Here is a 22,646-nt window from a genome sequence, read left to right as displayed (position 1 = left end):
AGAAGAAAATAAAAAGCATGGGGTAAGTTTGCTTAGTCTCTTCTGCATATTTAGAAATTGGTGCTCAAAAACACTTATAAATTAAACACCAAGCTGGGAGTAAAAATAAAGTCACAATTTCATGAAGTAGCAGTATATCCATTATTCTAGTACCAATTAACTATGTGGGATTCTAGCAAACTTCCCTAGGACATTCAACCAGATGTGTCTCACATATACTTCCAGGCTCAGTACTCTCCCCTGCCATGCAATGCCCACTATTCTGCTTAAGCACTTCCTATGGCTTCAACTCCCAGTGATAACCTCTCCAGCAAAGACCTCCAAACCCCACATGACTCCATGATAGCATCTTCCTGCTACTGTTGTTGCTGCTACTGGCCCTGCCATTTTTGCCATCTCCTTGTGTAAGCCTCACTGCGCAAGTGTTAGATTGCACTCAATTTGTTCCACCGACTCATAGCACTCTGCACTAAATGTATAATCTGGTGCTGGCCCTGGCACAAAGACTGGTACTGAGGCCTCCAAAGTCACTCAAATTCAACTGCTTCTGGCACTGTGGATACCCACCAAAGAAGTATCAATGATTCTGCTGAGAGACTTCATCCAAAGTCAGGAAAAGTCTTTCCCCCATCTTCCAAACGTATTCAGACAATAACTCCCACATCCTGCATTTTCAAGTCTCTCACAGAGATTCTAAATGGAAATTATTCATTAGTATATATAGATATAGCTTACTTTATTTTTTACACACACCTTCTCCTTCATCTGAAGTGGACACAATCCCATGGGGAGCTGAGCCAGAGAACAAACAATCTGAGTGGCAGAAATCATGACATGCTCAAAAGCATAGCTGTCTTGGGTCATTTAATATAAAAGAAAATAACCCTATAAAGCTCACTGTCCCCTAAGAGAAGTACTGAATTGCAGTTCACTGTATAAATAGCAGTCCGTTTGCTAACCCTAGGGCAATAAAAGGATACAATTCTGGTCAGTAAGCTGTTAAGATAACAAGGTAATGTGTAATTTTTTTTCAAACTTTAATTCAAATTGGTTTTAATACGCTAAAGGCTAAGTGCTTAAAACAATGAGCTTTAGTTATAAGGAAGTCAGTCACATGGACGACCTCTTTCAGAGAAGACGCTGGATAATGAGGCATCAGTAGAAAGTAGGAACAGTATAAAATTTCTTTTCTGCACAGATTATAGCACAATATTCACTGCAAAGTAGGAATCCAATGTTCAATTTTTTCTTGACTTAGAAGTAGGATATGAGCTTAATCCACATAACTTGGGGGAGGTGTTGATAACTAAATATACAAGCAAATCATCTCTAATCAAGCCATGGATGTATAGTAGAAATTATCCCAATGTACAAACCCTAAATTCTGGATGATATTAATGAAAAAGAAAGAAGCAAGCAATTTCAGAGGAAATGTAAGACCTGCTTCCAGATAGCACAGACCAGTACTGTTTGGGGCGTGATTAATCAGGTATTATGATCCCACTTGAGAGGGAAATGAAAAATTTGAATTTTACCACAAGAAGTCCTTTCTCTCAAGATCCTAAGGTTGATGCATGATGACTTGGAAGGGAAGAAAGAGCACTGACACCAACACAGGCTCAGTTTTTCTGATGCAAAATATGTTAGGAAGGGGGTCAGCAAATTGCTTCATGAACCAAATCTGACCCACCCACTGTTGTGGTAGATAAAGTTTTATTAGAACACACCCATGCTCATTCATTTGCATATTATTTATGGCTGCATTCCCACTACAAGGACAAAGTTGATTCATTGCCACAGAGAAACATTTTCTGATCCCTGCCTTAGGATATTAAGTAAAAATGTGAAATCTGCTACATCTAGTGAAACACTTTCTGAGGAAACATGAGTGAACAGCCTTAACAAGGATTAGTGTATATAGATTTTGACCTGGAAACCAGATGACTGTGGTGTGAGGACCCAGGGCCCAGGGCCCTGCCCCCTCCTCTACTATGAGATACATGCAGCCGCCCTCACAATGAGGCAACAGCCCCACCCCCACCCCCCAACCCCAGGAGGGAAGCATTAAAACTTCCCTCCCCTATTCACTGTTAATAACCAAATCTCCTGAGAAACTCCGTTGTCACACAACCCTCATAGGCTCCCCACCCACACCCCCTGGCACGCCTCTCCCTCTCTGTGCACAAGGCAGAACACTGATTTCACTTTCCCGACCCATCAGGAAAAATCATCTCCTGCTGATTTCACTTTCCCGACCCATCAGGAAAAATCATCTCCTGTTTTGTAGGTCCCTAATTAAACTCATGGGTGACTCTGTGCTCAGCATGTTCTTTGGTCTTGGGGCTAATTTGGGTTGGAATAATTGGACTTTGAGAAACCAAAGTCCTCAATGTCTTCATGTTATATCCAAGCTTATCCTACTAGGTACCACAAAGTTTACTTGCTCTCTTCTCTACTGTGGATCAAATATTTCTTGGCACCTTCAGTTTCTTACTCATATCCATTCAGATTAAGGGAGAGACTATTATTACAGGGATTATTTCAGTTGAGCATACTGATGCTGCCAACCTGAGTATTCCTTGCAAAAGACAATACCAGCAAAAGTTAAAATAGACATTCAAGTGGGAAAACTGCACACTGAAATGACATGACTTTCCCCCACCTCTGTACCATACTTTCTAATGCTGATGCCACTGCAGGGCTTAAACTCTGTGACAGACTTAAATTTCTGATTGTGAAAAATTTAATTTCATATACAAAAATTTTATTTAATTTTGTATAAGTGTATATAGCACTTTTATGTACATACATCACATATCCATCTCATTATTTCAGCTTTGCACAAAAGGTTTCCAGAAAACACTGATTTCGCAGGCAAAGGACTGAATTGGCATCATGAGTGTCAGTGGCAACTTCTGGTCCTGGTGGACACTGTAACCCTAATGTCCAAGTCTCTTGCTGCAGTTGAATGAAGGGCATGGTGTGAATGAAGGATAAATACCACTCAGTGGAGCTAAATGATGATTACACAGGGAAGGGGAACAGCTGGAGGGAGAGTCTAGAGGATAGATGATGGTTTCAATAAAAATATCCGACTCAGAACAAATATATGAAGAGCAATTTGTTTTAAGAGCAAAGCCATCATATAGAGAATGCATTGGAGATTGTATCAAACTTCTATTTTACCTTAAATTGCATTGATTGTATAAATACTGGTCATGCCATAATATTAAATAAAACTAGTTTCCATAAAAAGAATATAGATCTGAATTATTTTCATAGAATGGACATGCTTGAGCAAGGAAAGAAAACCCTTTTACTTTACCTAGGACCACTGTCAATCCTCCATCTTGCATTTTGCTTCCAAAAGCATTAGTAAGACCATTTCTTCTCCAGCCATGCTCCTCAGAAATCAGGGAATCATGACTTTTGCCCACAAATTATACTAGTACATCCAATCAACTGTCTCTTTAAGACTAGCAGTATGATATAAGCCCTTCTTTCCCCACACAGCTATCATTATAACTGTCTTCACAATCCCTTTTGACAGAAGAATGGGAAAACATTATACCACATAGTTTTATAAAAAAGATTTAAGATGAACTGTATGGTGTGTGAATAAAATTGTTTTTAAAAAAAAAGACTTAAAACCCAAATGCCTAGCCATTGTAACAACTAAATGTAAATTAATTTTCATGGGATGTAATCAGAGACACATCTGCAAATACAAGTAATGGATTGCTCCACATTTTGAAGGGAGGATGAAGACTGGAGACTTATAAGGAAGGGACTGTGTCAGGAGAGGCTGCAGACACAAGTGACACCCTTCACATACTTAATCTCTTGCCTGAGGTCAGCTCTCTTTAGTAGGGGCTCATTATTATTAACCAAATTCACATTTCAGAAAAAGTTGAGAAAAATTAATGATGCCATTCCTTTACACAAATTTTAATGCCTTCTTGCACCCTTCTATGCTTCATCTCCCACAGTTTTTGTGGCCCAATAATTTAAGAAGTAACATATAATGTGCGTATAAAGAAAATGGCACTTGCAGATCACTAAGAACCTTTTCACAAATCAAATAAAGTTGTTCTTCAAGCTTGCTTTGAAAGCAATTACTAAAAAATTTATTTCCTCTTTTCTTTCTGATTGCTAATACTCATTGATTATCATTTCAGTTGACAGATATTCTGCACTAACTTAGGTTTCTGTCATTATTTATTAACATACAGATTTCTTCTTTAATTGAGTAGATGGATTCACTCTAGATATGTAAAGAGCTTGTGAATGCCAAAGCACTTTTTGCTTTAAACTGAAAAGGAATATTACTTATTTATTGTATCAAGGGTCAACTTTTGATCTAGTTTCAAAACAGCTTGTTTTCAGATGATATCTACATGCACCAATTGTAGTTTAATTCATTTCTAAAAGTAGATAATCTAATCTCACCTTTTGGAAAGAGTGGCTCTGACAAAAAATTTATAAATATGAGGAAATCTTTTGGATGGGTGAAAGCCTGGCAGACTTAGGTATGACTCAGCCCCACCATGAATGACAACAGATGGATCAGGAATTCCTACTTATCTCTTGAATTTAAATACAGACACTGAGATATGAGTCAATGCACCCTGGGAAGCCAAGGGAAAGAGTCATTGCAAAGAAGGACAAATTAAAATTGTGGACAGTAAATTGGACCAGATTTGCAAAAAAGCAGAAGAAAGGAGACCCTTTTGCCTAAAGGATACTGAAAGAACAAAGGTGGTCTCAGATGGAAGCCTCAATTCCAAGGACAGTCCTCATAAGACCTGAATGTATTTATCCATACCTTCATAATGAACCTCTTTTTGTTTAAGGAATGTTGAGTAGGTTTCAGTTCCTTGCAACCAATGATCTCTGCCTAGAAAAGATATTGGTACCAAGGAAACACACTATAAATCCTCAAAGCAGTGAATCTACCAGTGGTGTTGACAAAGCAGGGCAGGGGGAAGGCAGGAAGGGCTAGGAAACTCTAGTGAACAGTGGGGAAGTATCTAATGAATTTATTTACTGTAACCTCGTGTTTACTCATGGTTACTGCAACCTCAGAACACTGAAAGAAAACTTTTGGAGGCTTGGTAGCAGAATATAAAGTAATGCGATTATTCCTTATGGCATTAAAGTTTTAGTAAGGAAAAAAATTTGCTCCAATCCAGGGCTGCTCTGCTAACAGAAAACCATGAAAAGCAAGGTACCCATGCTAGTACAAAGGTATGTAGGGTTGTCAGTAGGAGAAAGAAAAGGAGGCCAAGATTTGGGGCAACTCAGTAGAGGGGGGTGAAGATTTTGTATTCTCTCCTAAAGGAAAATTAGATGTTAGAGATTTCCAGAAGAATATGGGACCTGGGGGACTTACAGAGTCAGAGGAATCAGGGAGTCAGGGAAAAGGCATTTCAAAAGCAAATCTGGTTCCCACACAAAATCAGATTTAGCTACAAAGAGATATATGACATCTTGTGCCTTTAAAACAATCTCTTCATTTGTAATTTTGTTAATCCATAAAGTTTTCTTATAATTATTTAGAGTGTATTGTTTAAAAATAAAAAGGGAGTTAGATACTTTTTTAAAATTTAGGTAGCCTATATTCTATTACATAATGTCTCAGAAGAAAGAGCAAAAATACAGGGAAAATTAAGTGGCATAAACTGGAAAAGCAGGTCAAAACATGGGGTCTATAAGAGGAAATTAGATAGAGGCGGGGCAAGATGGCAGACTGGTGAGCTGTATGTTTTAGTTACACCTCCAGGAAAGTAGGTAAAAAGCCAGGAACTGCGTGGACTGGACACCACAGAGCAATCTGTCTTTGGGCATACTTCATACAACACTCATGAAAACGTGGAACTGCTGAGATCAGCGAAATCTGTAAGTTTTTGCGGCCAGGGGACCCGCGCCCCTCCCTGCCAGGCTCAGTCCCAGGGGAGGAGGGGCTGTCAGCTCCGGGAAGGAGAAGGGAGAATTGCAGTGGCTGCTCTTATGGGAAACTCATTCTACTGATTCAAACTCCAACCATAGATAGACTGAGACCAGACACCAGAGACTCTGAGAGCAGCCAGCCCAGCAGAGAGGAGACAGGCATAGAAAAAAAACAACACGAAAAACTCCAAAATAAAAGCAGAGGATTTTTGGAGTTCTGGTGAACACAGAAAGGGGAAGGGCGGAGATCAGGCCTTGAGGCGCATATGCAAATCCCGAAGCAAAGCTGATCTCTCTGCCCTGTGCACCTTTCCTTAATGGCCCTGGTTGCTTTGTCTATTAGCATTTCAATAACCCATTAGATCTCTGAGGAGGGCCGTTTTTTTTTTTTTTTTAAATCCTTTTTGCTTTTTCTAAAACAATTACTCTAAGAAGCTCAATACAGAAAGCTTCAAAGAATTGAAATCTGGGCACGTCAAGTCAAGAGCAGAACTAAGAGAGCTCTGAGACAAAAGGCAATAATCCAGTGGCTGGGAAAATTCACTAAACAACACAACTTCCCAAGAAAAGGGGGGTGTCCGCTCACAGCCACCATCCTGGTGGACAGGAAACACTCCTGCCCATCGCCAGCCCCATAGCCCAGAGCTGCCCCAGACAACCCAGTGTGACGGAAGTGCTTCAAATAACAGGCACACACCACAAAACTGGGCGTGGACATTAGCCTTCCCTGCAACCTCAGCTGAATGTCCCAGAGCTGGGAAGGGGGAGCAGTGTGAATTAACAGAGCCCCATTCAGCCATCATTTGAGCAGACTGGGAGCCTCCCAACACAGCCCAGCAGCCCAGAACTGCCCTGAGGGGACGGCACTCACCTGTGACATAGCACAGTCATCCCTCAACAGAGGACCCGGGGTGCACAGCCTGGAAGAGGGGCCCACTTGCAAGTCTCAGGAGCCATACGCCAATACCAAAGACTTGTGGGTCAGTGGCAGAGACAAACTGCGGCAGGACTGAACTGAAGGATTAGACTATTGCAGCAGCTTTAAAACTCTAGGATCATCAGGGAGATTTGATTGTTAGGGCCACCCTCCCTCCCCGACTGCCCAGAAACACGCCCCACATACAGGGCAGGCAACACCAACTACACACGCAAGCTTGGTACACCAATTGGGCCCCACAAGACTCACTCCCCCACTCACCAAAAAGGCTAAGCAGGGGAGATCTGGCTTGTGGAGAACAGGTGGCTCGTGGACGCCACCTGCTGGTTAGTTAGAGAAAGTGTACTCCATGAAGCTGTAGATCTGATAAATTAGAGATAAGGACTTCAACTGGTCTACAAACCCTAAAAGAACCCTATCAAGTTCAGCAAATGCCACGAGGCCAAAAACAACAGAAAATTATAAAGCATATGGAAAAACCAGACGATATGGATAACCCAAGCCCAAGCACCCAAATCAAAAGACCAGAAGAGACACAGCACCTAGAGCAGCTACTCAAAGAACTAAAGATGAACAATGAGACCATAGTACGGGATATGAAGGAAATCAAGAAGACCCTAGAAGAGCATAAAGAAGACATTGCAAGACTAAATAAAAAAATGGATGATCTTATGGAAATTAAAGAAACTGTTGACCAAATTAAAAAGATTCTGGACACTCATAGTACAAGACTAGAGGAAGTTGAACAACGAATCAGTGACCTGGAAGATGACAGAATGGAAAATGAAAGCATAAAAGAAAGAATGGGGAAAAAAATTGAAAAACTCGAAATGGACCTCAGGGATATGATAGATAATATGAAACGTCCGAATATAAGACTCATTGGTGTCCCAGAAGGGGAAGAAAAGGGTAAAGGTCTAGGAAGAGTATTCAAAGAAATTGTTGGGGAAAACTTCCCAAATCTTCTAAACAACATAAATACACAAATCATAAATGCTCAGCGAACTCCAAATAGAATAAATCCAAAAAAACCCACTCCGAGACATATACTGATCACACTGGCAAACATAGAAGAGAAGGAGCAAGTTCTGAAAGCAGCAAGAGAAAAGCAATTCACCACATACAAAGGAAACAGCATAAGACTAAGTAGTGACTACTCAGCAGCCACCATGGAGGCGAGAAGGCAGTGGCACGATATATTTAAAATTCTGAGTGAGAGGAATTTCCAGCCAAGAATACTTTATCCAGCAAAGCTCTCCTTCAAATTTGAGGGAGAGCTTAAATTTTTCACAGACAAAGAAATGCTGAGAGAATTTGCTAACAAGAGACCTGCCCTACTGGAGATACTAAAGGGAGCCCTACAGACAGAGAAACAAAGACAGGACAGAGAGACTTGGAGAAAGGTTCAGTACTAAAGAGATTCGGTATGGGTACAATAAAGGATATTAATAGAGAGAGGGAAAAATATGGCAAACATAATCCAAAGGATAAGATGGCCGATTCAAGAAATGCCTTCACGGTTTTAACGTTGAATGTAAATGGATTAAACTCCCCAATTAAAAGATATAGATTCGCAGAATGGATCAAAAAAAATGAACCATCAATATGTTGCATACAAGAGACTCATCTTAGACACAGGGACACAAAGAAACTGAAAGTGAAAGGATGGAAAAAAATATTTCATGCAAGCTACAGCCAAAAGAAAGCAGGTGTAGCAATATTAATCTCAGATAAAATAGACTTCAAATGCAGGGATGTTTTGAGAGACAAAGAAGGCCACTACATACTAATAAAAGGGGCAATTCAGCAAGAAGAAATAACAATCGTAAATGTCTATGCACCCAATCAAGGTGCCACAAAATACATGAGAGAAACATTGGCAAAACTAAAGGAAGCAATTGATGTTTCCACAATAATTGTGGGAGACTTCAACACATCACTCTCTCCTATAGATAGATCAACCAGACAGAAGACCAATAAGGAAATTGAAAACCTAAACAATCTGATAAATGAATTAGATTTAACAGACATCTACAGGACATTACATCCCAAATCACCAGGATACACATACTTTTCTAGTGCTCACGGAACTTTCTCCAGAATAGATCATATGCTGGGACATAAAACAAGCCTCAATAAATTTAAAAAGATTGAAATTATTCAAAGCACATTCTCTGACCACAATGGAATACAATTAGAAGTCAATAACCATCAGAGACTTAGAAAATTCACAAATACCTGGAGGTTAAACAACACACTCCTAAACAATCAGTGGGTTAAAGAAGAAATAGCAAGAGAAATTGCTAAATATATAGAGACGAATGAAAATGAGAACACAACATACCAAAACCTATGGGATGCAGCAAAAGCAGTGCTAAGGGGGAAATTTATAGCACTAAACGCATATATTAAAAAGGAAGAAAGAGCCAAAATCAAAGAACTAATGGATCAACTGAAGAAGCTAGAAAATGAACAGCAAACCAATCCTAAACCAAGTACAAGAAAAGAAATAACAAGGATTAAAGCAGAAATAAATGACATAGAGAACAAAAAAACAATAGAAAGGATAAATATCACCAAAAGTTGGTTCTTTGAGAAGATCAACAAGATTGACAAGCCCCTAGCTAGACTGACAAAATCAAAAAGAGAGAAGACCCATATAAACAAAATAATGAATGAAAAAGGTGACATAACTGCAGACCCTGAAGAAATTAAAAAAATTATAAGAGGATATTATGAACAACTGTATGGCAACAAACTGGATAATGTAGAAGAAATGGACAATTTCCTGGAAACATATGAACAACCTAGACTGACCAGAGAAGAAATAGAAGACCTCAACCAACCCATCACAAGCAAAGAGATCCAATCAGTCATCAAAAATCTTCCCACAAATAAATGCCCAGGGCCAGATGGCTTCACAGGGGAATTCTACCAAACTTTCCAGAAAGAACTGACACCAATCTTACTCAAACTCTTTCAAAACATTGAAAAAATGGAACACTACCTAACTCATTTTATGAAGCTAACATCAATCTAATACCAAAACCAGGCAAAGATGCTACAAAAAAGGAAAACTACCGGCCAATCTCCCTAATGAATATAGATGCAAAAATCCTCAACAAAATACTTGCAAATCGAATCCAAAGACACATTAAAAAAATCATACACCATGACCAAGTGGGGTTCATTCCAGGCATGCAAGGATGGTTCAACATAAGAAAAACAATCAATGTATTACAACACATTAAAAACTCGAAAGGGAAAATCAATTGATCATCTCAATAGATGCTGAAAAAGCATTTGACAAAATCCAACATCCCTTTTTGATAAAAACACTTCAAAAGGTAGGAATTGAAGGAAACTTCCTCAACATGATAAAGAGCATATATGAAAAACCCACAGCCAGCATAGTACTCAATGGTGAGAGACTGAAAGCCTTCCCTCTAAGATCAGGAACAAGACAAGGATGCCCGCTGTCACCACTGTTATTCAACATTGTGCTGGAAGTGCTAGCCAGGGCAATCCGGCAAGACAAAGAAATAAAAGGCATCCAAATTGGAAAAGAAGAAGTAAAACTGTCATTGTTTGCAGATGATATGATCTTATATCTAGAAAACCCTGAGAAATCAACGATACACCTACTAGAACTAATAAACAAATTTAGCAAAGTAGCGGGATACAAGATTAATGCACATAAGTCAGTAATGTTTCTATATGCTAGAAATGAACAAACTGAAGAGACACTCAAGAAAAAGATACCATTTTCAATAGCAACTAAAAAAATCAAGTACCTAGGAATAAACTTAACCAAAGATGTAAAAGACCTATACAAAGAAAACTACATAACTCTACTAAAAGAAATAGAAGGGGACCTTAAAAGATGGAAAAATATTCCATGTTCATGGATAGGAAGGCTAAATGTCATTAAGATGTCAATTCTACCCAAACTCATCTACAGATTCAATGCAATCCCAATCAAAATTCCAACAACCTACTTTGCAGACTTGGAAAAGCTAGTTATCAAATTTATTTGGAAAGGGAAGATGCCTCGAATTGCTAAAGACACTCTAAAAAAGAAAAACGAAGTGGGAGGACTTACACTCCCTGACTTTGAAGCTTATTATAAAGCCACAGTTGCCAAAACAGCATGGTACTGGCACAAAGATAGACATATAGATCAATGGAATCGAATTGAGAATTCAGAGATAGACCCTCAGATCTATGGCCGACTGATCTTTGATAAGGCCCCCAAAGTCACCGAACTGAGCCATAATGGTCTTTTCAACAAATGGGGCTGGGAGAGTTGGATATCCATATCCAAAAGAATGAAAGAGGACCCCTACCTCACCCCCTACACAAAAATTAACTCAAAATGGACCAAAGATCTCAATATAAAAGAAAGTACCATAAAACTCCTAGAAGATAATGTAGGAAAACATCTTCAAGACCTTGTATTAGGAGGCCACTTCCTAGACTTTACACCCAAAGCACAAGCAACAAAAGAGAAAATAGATAAATGGGAACTCCTCAAGCTTAGAAGTTTCTGCACCTCAAAGGAATTTCTCAAAAAGGTAAAGAGGCAGCCAACTCAATGGGAAAAAATTTTTGGAAACCATGTATCTGACAAAAGACTGATATCTTGCATATACAAAGAAATCCTACAACTCAATGACAATAGTACAGACAGCCCAATTATAAAATGGGCAAAAGATATGAAAACACAGTTCTCTGAAGAGGAAATACAAATGGCCAAGAAACACATGAAAAAATGTTCAGCTTCACTAGCTATTAGAGAGATGCAAATTAAGACCACAATGAGATACCATCTAACACCGGTTAGAATGGCTGCCATTAAACAAACAGGAAACTACAAATGCTGGAGGGGATGTGGAGAAATTGGAACTCTTATTCATTGTTGGTGGGACTGTATAATGGTTCAGCCACTCTGGAAGTCAGTCTGGCAGTTCCTGAGAAAACTAGACATAGAGCTACCATTCGATCCAGCGATTGCACTTCTCGGTATATACCCGGAAGATCGGAAAGCAGTGACACGAACAGATATCTGCACGCCAATGTTCATAGCAGCATTATTCACAATTGCCAAGAGATGGAAACAACCCAAATGTCCTTCAACAGATGAGTGGATAAATAAAATGTGGTATATACACACGATGGAATACTACGCGGCAGTAAGAAGGAACGATCTGGTGAAACATATGACAACATGGATGAACCTTGAAGACATAATGCTGAGCGAAATAAGCCAGGCACAAAAAGAGAAATATTATATGCTACCACTAATGTGAACTTTGAAAAATGTAAAACAAATGGTTTATAATGTAGAATGTAGGGGAACTAGCAGTAGAGAGCAATTAAGGAAGGGGGAACAATAATCCAAGAAGAACAGATAAGCTATTTAACGTTCTGGGGATGCCCAGAAATGACTATGGTCTGTTAATTTCTGATGGATGTAGTAGGAACAAGTTCACTGAAATGTTGCTATATTATGTAACTTTCTTGGGGTAAAGTAGGAACATGTTGGAAGTTAAGCAGTTATCTTAGGTTAGTTGTCTTTTTCTTACTCCCTTGTTATGGTCTCTTTGAAATGTTCTTTTATTGTATGTTTGTTTTCTTTTTAACTTTTTTTTTTTCATACAGTTGATTTAAAAAAGAAGGGAAAGTTAAAAAAAAAAAAGAAAAAAAAAAGAAAAAAGACAAACAAGGAAAAAAAAAAAAAAAAGATGTAGTGCCCCCTTGAGGAGCCTGTGGAGAATGCAGGGGTATTCGCCTACCCCACCTCCATGGTTGCTAACATGACCACAGACATAGGGGACTGGTGGTTTGATGGGTTGAGTCCTCTACCATAAGTTTTACCCTTGGGAAGACGGTTGCTGCAAAGGAGAGGCTAGGCCTCCCTGTATTTGTGCCTAAGAGTCTCCTCCTGAATGCCTCTTTGTTGCTCAGATGTGGCCCTCTCTCTCTGGCTAAGCCAACTTGAAAGGTGAAATCACTGCCCTCCCCCCTACGTGGGATCAGACACCCAGGGAAGTGAATCTCCCTGGCAACGTGGAATATGACTCCCGGGGAGGAATGTAGACCCGGCATCGTGGGATGGAGAACATCTTCTTGACCAAAAGGGGGATGTGAAAGGAAATGAAATAAGCTTCAGTGGCAGAGAGATTCCAAAACGAGCCGAGAGATCACTCTGGTGGGCACTCTTACGCACACTTCAGACAACCTTTTTTAGGTTCTAAAGAATTGGGTTAGCTGGTGGTGGATACCTGAAACTATTAAACTACAACCCAGAACCCATGAATCTTGAAGACAGTTGTATAAAAATGTAGCTTATGAAGGGTGACAGTGGGATTGGGAATGCCATAAGGACCAAACTCCACTTTGTCTAGTTTATGGATGGATGTGTAGAAAAGTAGGGGAAGCAAACCAACAGACAAAGGTACCCAGTGTTCTTTTTTACTTCAATTGCTCTTTTTCACTCTAATTATTATTCTTGTTATTTTTGTGTGTGTGCTAATGAAGGTGTCAGGGATTGATTTAGGTGATGAATGTACAACTATGTAATGGTACTGTAAACAATCGAAAGTACAATTTGTTTTGTATGACTGCGTGGTATGTGAATATATCTCAATAAAATGATGATTAAAAAAAAAAAAAGAGGAAATTAGATGAGAAGGATTCAGAATTAGACCTCAGAAGTAGGTTGGTAGCATTAAATGTCAAGGAATTCCTCTTTTCCCTACAAGAGCATTCCAGAGAGCAGAGGAACAGGGGTAGGAGAAGAAGAGTTGAGGGGGCAAGAGAATGCCATTAAGGAAATGCAGAAGACTAAAAATATGAGACAATAGCATTCAGAGCTTCCAAAATATGTTTTTAAAATCATTTTTCTCTACTTTGGGATGATTCTAAATATCTGACATTTGAGGGAAACACCTATACTATTTGAAACTGCTCTTCAGTCTCTCACTACAGTGCAAGTTAAAAGAAATAACATTTTTCCCCTCCAACAATTTAAGTAAAATGATTACAGACTATTCACACAGTTACTTTGTACTAACAAAATCTATCTTCAAAATTTAAGGTTTTGGAGAACCTAAGACGGCAGCTAGGAGAGACAGGGCGAAAAAACACCTCTGTGTAAAATACTAGATAAAAGCCAGAAAGTGACCCAGAACAGCAGTTCCAGCAATGCACCAGCTGGACAAGGTCTGCTAAATCCACAGGGACTATGTACTTGGTGAAACCAGGCGTCTGTGTTCTGAAATGAGTGACTAAGCTGATGAATATCCAGCAGCCACATTGCAGTGTGGGGAAACCAAGGGTTGGCATTTGGTGGCAGACTAGTTCTTTTTTAAAAAAAAAAAAACAAAAGCGGCTGCAGATACGGCAGTGAGAAATGCACAGTGAAGTGCAGCAGGAACAGGTTGTGCAAACGCCTCGATATCTGGCATGGAAGATAGACTTTCACGCACCCACTGCTAATTGTCTCAGAGTGAGGCAGGCAGAGGTGAGCCAAAAGGGGAAAAAATGATAGCCCTTGCAGCCATCTTCCCGGTGGGCTGCGAACACTCCTGCCCGGTGCCAGAGCCACAGACCAGAGCTGCGCCAAAAAACTCAGTGTGACAGGAAGTGTTTCCAGCAACACACATACATGCCACAATATCAGATGTGGGCAGTAGCCTTTTGTGCACTCACAGCTAATGGTCCTGGAGCTGGGATGGCAGAGCAATGCGAAAAGGAGGAAATTAACACGCCCCACTTCAGCCATCCTTTCAGCAGGCTGGGAACGTCCCTACATGGCTTGGCGGCCCAGAACTTCCCTTGAGGGATGGTGTGCACTTGTAACGTAGTACAACCTTCCCTCAGCAGAGGCCCTAGAAGGGCACAGCTTGGAAGAGGGACCCACTTGGAAATCCTAGGGACCATAAACCAATACCAAAGACTTGTGGGTCAGTGGCAGAGACAATCTGTGGTGAGACTGAAATGAAGGTTTAGACTCTTGCAACAGCCTTAAATCTCCAGGAACACCTGGGAGGTTTTATTATTAAAGCTGCCCTCCCTCCCTAACTGCTCAGACACATGCCCCACATTCAGGGTGGACAGCACCAACAACACACCCAAACTTGGTGCACCAATTGGACCACACAAGAATCAGACCCCCACACACCATAATGACAAAGTTGGGGGGAAATGACTTGAGGAGAATACGTGACTCTCAGATACTATCTGCTGGTTAGTTAGAGAAAGTGTATGCCACAAAGCTGTAGATCTGACAAATCAGAGATTCAACTTTGAATAATCCTACATATCCTAAAAGAACATTATCAAGTAAAGCAAATGCCAAGAAGCCAAAAACAACAGAAAATTTTAAAATATATGATAAAACCAGATGATATGTATAACCCAAACCCAAACACCCAAATCAAAAGATCAGAGGAGACAAAGTACTTGAAGCAATTAATCAAAGAACTAAAGACAAGCAAAGAGAGCATGGCACATGATATAAAGGACATGAAGAAGAGCATGGCACAGGATATAAAGGACATGAAGAAGACCCTAGAAGAGCATAAAGAAGAAATTGCAAGAGTAAATAAAAAAATAGATGATCTTATGGAAATAAAAGAAACTGTTGACCAAATTAAAAAGATTCTGGATACTCATAGTACAAGACTAGTGGAAGCTGGACAACCAATCAGCAACCTTGAGGACCACAGAATGGAAAATGAAAGAACAAAAGAAAAAATGGGAAAAAAAATTGAAAAAATCGAAATGGATCTCAGGGATATGATAGATAAAATAAAATGTCCAAATATAAGACTCATTGGTGTCCCAGAAGGGGATAGAAGGATAAAGGTCTAGAAAGTGTATTCAAAGAAATTGTTGGAGAAAACTTCCCAAACCTTCTACACAATATAAATACACAAAGCATAAATGCCCAGTGAACTCCAAATAGAATAAATCCAAATAAACCCACTCCAAGACATATTCTGACCAGACTGTCAAATACTAAAGAGAAGGAGCAAGTTCTGAAAGCAGCAAGAGAAAAGCAATTCACCATATACAAAGGAAACAACATAAGACTAAGTAGTGACTACTCAGCGGCCACCATGGAGGCAAGAAGGCAGTGGCATGACATATTTAAAATTCTGAGAGAGAAAAATTTCCAACCAAGAATACTTTATCCAGCAAAGCTCTCCTTCAAATTTGAGGGAGAGCTTAAATGTTTCACACACAAACAAATGCTGAGAGATTATGCTAATAAAAGACCTGCCCTACTTCAGATACTAACGGGAGCCCAACCAACAGAGAAACAAAGAAAGAAGAGAGACATATGGAGAAAGGTTCAGTACTAAAGAGATGCAATAATATTGGTTCATTAAAGGACAATAAGAGAGAGAGGGAAAAAATGTATCTGACAAACATAAACCAAAGGATGGGATGGCTGATTCAAGAAATGCCTTCACAGTAATAACATTGAATGTAAATGGATTAAACTCCCCAAGTAAAAGATACAGATTGGCAGAATGGAACAAAAAATATGAACCATCAATATGTTGCATATGAGAAACTCGTCTTAGACACAGGGACACAGGGAGGTTGAAAGTGAAAGCATGGAAAAAATGTTTCATGCGGGCTGCAGCCAGAAGAAAGCAGGAGTAGCAATATTAATCTCAGATAAAATAGACTTTAAATGCAGGGATGTTGTGAGAGACGAAAAAGGCCACTACATACTAATAAAAGGGGCAATTAAATAAGAAGAAATAACAATCATAAATGTTTATGCACCCAATCATGGTGCCACAAAATACGTGAGACAAACACTGGCAAAACTAAAGGATGCAATGGATGTTTCCACAATAATTGTGGGAGACTTCAACACATCACTCTCTCCTATAGATAGATCAACCAGACAGAAGACCAATGAGGGAACTGAAAACCTAAACAATCTGATAAATGAATTTGATTTAACAGACTTATATACAACATCACATCCCAAATCACCAGGATACACATTCTTCTCTAGTGAACATGGAACTTTCTCCAGAATAGATCATATGCTGGGACATAAAACGAGCCTCAATAAATTTAAAAAAGTTGAAATTATTCAAAGCACATTCTCCGACCGCAATGGAATACAATTAGAAGTCAATAACCATCATAACCATCAGAGACTTAGAAAATTCATAAACACCTGGAGGTTAAACAACACACTCCTAAAATAAATGGTTTATAATGTATAATGTAGGGGAACTGGTGATAGAGAGCAATTAATGAGGGGGGAACAATAACCCAATAAGAACAGATAAGCTATCATGGGTAAATTTAACATTCCGGGAATGCCCAGGAATGACTATGGTTTGTTAATTTCTGATGGGAATGGTAGGAACAAGTTCACAGAAATGTTCCTATATTAGGTTATTTTCTTGGGGTAGAGTAGTAACATGTTGGAAGTAAAGTAGTTATTTTCAGTTAGTTGTCTTTTTCTTACTCCCTTGTTATGGTTTGTTTGAAATGTTTTTTTTTTTTATTATATACCTTTTTAAAAAAAATTTTTTTTGATATAGTTAATCTAAAAAAAAGAGTTAATTAAGAGTTAATGACAGTCAATGCAATATATGATACTGGAGTGGACCTAAGAATGGAGGAGAAAAGCTCAAAGGGAGCAAAAGGAAAAACTGGAATATAGAATTTAAGCTTTATATCCATATTAATTTTCTTGAATTAACTGCAGTTAAGTTAATGACATAAGTGAATATCCTTGTTTGTAGGAAATGTACATGGAAGTGTGATGAGTTCAAGGAGTATTATGTGTGCAACCTGCTCTCAAATGTTCAGAAGATGATAAATGGGTAGATAGATAATTGACAGAAAGATAATAGATATAATTGAAAGAAAGAGAGAGCAGGGAGAGAGGGAGGGATGAAGGAAGGAAGGAAGGAAGGAAGGAAGGAAGGAAGGAAGGAAGGAAGGAGAAAGAAAGGTACTGCAAAGGTAGCAAAATGTGAAATTGGTAGATACAGATATCTGGGGGTGGGGGGGTGCTGGAGTTCTCTGTATGGGGTTTGTATTGTATTTGCAACTGTCCCATATGTTTGAAATTATTTCAAAATAAAAATTTAAAAAAATTTAAAAAAATTTAAGGTTTTACAATTCTTTCCATTATATAATAATCTCTCAGTTGATATTGCTTAAATTGTGTCAGAAGATACACCTTTCAAAAAATAATAAAGGAAAAGGCTTTCATTTAGGTCCCAACATAATTCATTATACTTGCCAGTATACATAAAAGGGAGAAAGCTGAAACCCAAACTTATTTATGCACATTTGTATGGTTGTCAAGAAGTACAAACACAGACACCAATTATCTGATGGCAAGGGAGAGAAAAAGTTGTTCCCAAATGATTTGAGGTTAAATCTACAAAGGTAAGGTGAACCATAAAGAGAAGCATTGGGTGGTGAAAGCCATCAGCACAGACTAACAATCAAGGCAGTACTGTCACTTCTCCTTCCTCAATAAAAGGTTTATACTGTAGGGCTTTGAAGACAGTGTCTTAATAATTACATCAAGGGTTTACTACACCTTATCTACAAATCAGTAAATCACCATTTGACACAAATCTGATTATGCTGATTATTCTAGACAAGCTCAGTTCAAATCTTTAGTTCTTTTGGTTCTTATTATGCTGTACTGTTAGAACCTGCTCACTTACCTGTCTTCCCCACCTGTCTATAAACTAACTGAGGACAAGGACTGCATCACATGCAGTGGTTCTCAAAGCTCGGTGTGGGGACCAGCAGCATCAGCATCAGCATCACCTGGGAAATGATTAGAAATGCAAATTTAAGGGCCCCACCCCAGACCTATTGTCTCAGAAACTGTGGGGGTGGGAGGATGGCTCAGCACTATGCTACAAATGGTTCTGAGAACCACTGATGATGAATTATACTCCAGCACCAAGCACTATACCTGGCACAGTTTAGAGTCTGGCCGGGAAAAGCAGTGATAAGAACAAATCTCTTTTGTGTTGCTTTTAGCTCATTCATATTTACCTCAGTCTCCCAAAGAATACTAGAGACAGGAACAATTATTATCACATACAGAATTCAATTCAAGTCAATTACATTTTAAATGAGGGGCATCAGGGAAAGCCACTGATTTGGGTGACAGTTTTCTGTACTCCCATAACACTCAGAATTTTGAAGGGCATTTTCTAGACCTTCTCCTCTCTTACACTGTGTACTCTTTAATGGCAATAGCTGTGCTTATCCCTTAGACCTCAGAGCCTAGAGCCATACATGCTGGTAATAGTCAATATATGTGAAATGAATGAGTATATGAACCCTATAGAAAATCAACTTTTCAATGACCATTGCCTTGTACTGAAATTTATAAATAATTCATTGTCTTAGTTTGCCAGGGCAGCTATGACAAATTCCACAGAATGGGTTAGCTTAAACAACAGGCATTTATTTCAGTTTTGGAGAAGTTGAACATCAAGGTATCACCAGGCCATGCTTTCTCCAAAGTCTGTAATGTTCTGTAATGTGGTGGCTCAATCTCTGCCTCCACCACATGGTGATCTCTCTTTCTGTCCACTGCTCTGGTTTCTGTTGAGTCTTCCTCCTCCTGCTCAGTGGTTTTCTTATAAAGACTTCATCTGTATTGGATTAAGGCTATCCACATTCAATTTGGCCTCACGTTAACTAATAACACCTTCAAAGTTCCCATTTACAAATTGGGTCACACTCAAAGGAATACGGTTATGGTGCACATGATTCAATCCCAAACATTCAGTGATTAGTTCCTTCTTCAGAATTTCCCCACACTCATGAAGGTTAGAAAAAATTAAACCAATGCACACTGGATAATACTTATTATCAAGGTGTACAGTCATTCTTTGCTAAGAAAATACAACAGGGTTGTGGGGATTATAAAAGTGTTTTACTAACAAAAGGGTATTATGCATAATTATGCCCAGTCTCTTCAAGATAATCAGGTGCTACTTAAAATCTTTAGAACAAAAGTCACTACACATGAAGACAGTACAACTTGATTGCTGATGTTCTAATTGCACTAGGAAACAAGACAGGTCAGCTAGAGACACCCATGTAGACATTTAATTATTCCAGATGTTAGTAAAGCTAGTAAAAACTACCCTTGTGGTTATTGTTAAGACACACACCTATAGTTCATTAATCCTATCTTCCAACTTATTCATACACAAAGCACAAAGGAATAGGGGAGGGCTTTGATGGCCTATACAAACTCTTCTCAAAACCACCCTTCTATATGACAGTATATAGAAAATATTCACCCCCATGGAAAATTCATTCATCTAGAGTTTCACTAAGCATAATTTCAGAATACATATTCTTGAAAATTTGTATAGTTGGTTCTGATTATTAACCTTCATTATTCAAATATCAATTTTACTTTTTTACTAACTAGAGAGCATCCTTCTCATTTCACAACACGTAAAACTAAGCCTGTATAAAGCAATGTCTTTCTCTCCAATACTAAACATACCCATCAGTCCTCACTATTGAATGATTTCACTATTTTCCAGCTTCATGTTTATGAATTTTCCCATGTACTATAGAAACTACAGCAAGACAAAGACACGGTCTCTGCCCTGATGAAGTTTAAAGGAAGATATATACAGCATTGCATTTGTGAATGGTTTTCCCCCCTTATAATTTTCTATGAAGTATTCTCTGTCACTTAAATGAGAATACACACACAAGCAGGTGGGCACACACGCGCGCACACACACACACACAGTCTAACACAGACAGATACCATCACTTAGTAGGTAAGAAAAGTCAAATTCATTTTCCTAACCCATGTTTTTTCTGCCCGATGAAATTAATTCTATTTGTCCTGTAAGTATCCTAATTTGTGAAGCTACTTCCCTTTTTACTTGATGTTCTCTTCCTGGGATAGCTGATCCAATTCATGTCTGCAGCCATCTATATACTGATGACTCACAAATGAACACTTTCTTCATCTTTCCTGAGCTTCAGGCCTGTATAATCCACTTACACTAGGACAGCTCAATTTAGCTTTCAAAGTACTTCAAATTCAAAGTCAATTAATCCATAACCAAACTTAACCCATAATCTTCTCCCCCAAATCCTATTCCCCCTGGTTAGACCCACGGAGGTGGTGTCAGACAGTGGGGGCAACAGCCCTTTGGCTGATGCCAGTGACAATGGCGGTGTTTCATGACAAGGAGGGGATCGAGGACTTCCAGTATGACAAGGACTCAGAGACTTATTTCTACCCCTGCCCATGTGGGGATAACTTCGCCATCAGGAAGATTTGGAGAATGGAGAAGACACCGCAACATGTCCTACCTGCTCTCTCATTATAATAGTGATTTATGACAAAGGTCAATTTATGTGTGGAGATAAAATACCAGCGCCTTCCACCAACAAAGAATTAGTTTAATGCTGTAGAAGGCTTTAAGAATTCAAATCTGGAACAGCTGAGAATGAGCCAAGAAGGAAAAATCAAATGCAAGGTTACAGACCTCTTCACAAGGACAATCTTTTTCTGGTTTGTTGCTCTGTTACAGAATGTGGATTCTTCCCAACTACTGCTATGTTCACCTTCAATTAAAGAAGCAATCCACATGACATACCTGGATTTCACACATAAAACTTTGAATTGCAAGTGTTCTAAATTTTCCATCCAAATTTTTTTTAAAGATAATTTCAGTACATTTCTACCTGTTTCATTATTTTCAGATCTTAGACTTAATTACTTCAGTATCTGATAACAGAATCATCTATCTCAAACTTGTTAGTATTCCTTGACAAAAATGGGATTGTATTTTTTACTTGGTTATTTAGATTATTAACATTGGCCCTTTCTTTGAAATTTGCCATAAATTTTGCTAAGAAAATTTTCTAGCTAAAATTTGCTAATCTCCTCAGTCTCGTCATTGTTAGGATGTTCATATTCTGTTAAGCATGACTTTTCTGTTACGCTTCATGCATCGAGTGCTGGTTACGGTGTTAAAGAGAAAACACAGTGAGGTTATAATTTCTCCAGAGCGAAAAGTTGGTGAATAAGAAAGAAAAGTAAAAAGTGAAGTGGTAAATGGTCAAAGAATATCGAGTTTCCTTTTCAGTATTCTGTATGTTCTTTGAAAATCAGGATAAGGTAAAAAGACAGGCAGCCAAGAGAAGCAAAATAGGTAACAGAACGAGAGGAGCCAAATATGTCAACTTAGTAAATGCGATGCTTAAATGATTTTGTGAGATCAAAGCAAATAACATTTCTATATCTGGGTTTTGTTTGTTTCTTTTTAGAAAAAGCTAATGAAATAATACTCCAGACGGGGGTTAATTTCCAGTCTTGATGGCTGGAGGCAATGCTTTCAGCATAATTACCATATCATGCCACTACTAAAAGATGAAGCCTCTACAATGGCTACTGTTTGCTGAAGATGAGCTTGAAAGGAGGTCTTTTCTAAATAAATATGCCCATGGGGGCACATTTGTGCCATCACCTGCAACCAAACCAGATATGCACTCTTTCTCAGAGATGTTTGTCCTGGAGAAAAATAAATATATAAACATAGGCCTTTAGTCTTTCTTTGCTGCAGTGCCAAGAAGTAGCACAAAATTAGAATCACTTATATGGAAATTCAGAATTTCCCTTTATATATGCAACTTTCCTACATATATATAAAGTTGAAAAAATGAACTGATAATCTGGCAGGTTGTTTGGGAA

General features: G+C 38.8%; 1 pseudogene; it reads left to right on the top strand.

Annotated features, from left to right (window-relative positions):
• Window positions 1-21,117: 21,117 nt before the first annotated feature.
• On the top strand, window positions 21,118-21,356 carry LOC119507455 (annotated as a pseudogene).
• Window positions 21,357-22,646: the final 1,290 nt, after the last annotated feature.

This window comes from Choloepus didactylus, chromosome 12, assembly GCF_015220235.1.
Source record: "Choloepus didactylus isolate mChoDid1 chromosome 12, mChoDid1.pri, whole genome shotgun sequence".
NCBI lineage: Eukaryota > Metazoa > Chordata > Mammalia > Pilosa > Megalonychidae > Choloepus > Choloepus didactylus.
The sequence above is the reverse complement of the archived record's forward strand: the minus strand, read 5'-3'. Positions and strand labels throughout refer to the sequence as shown.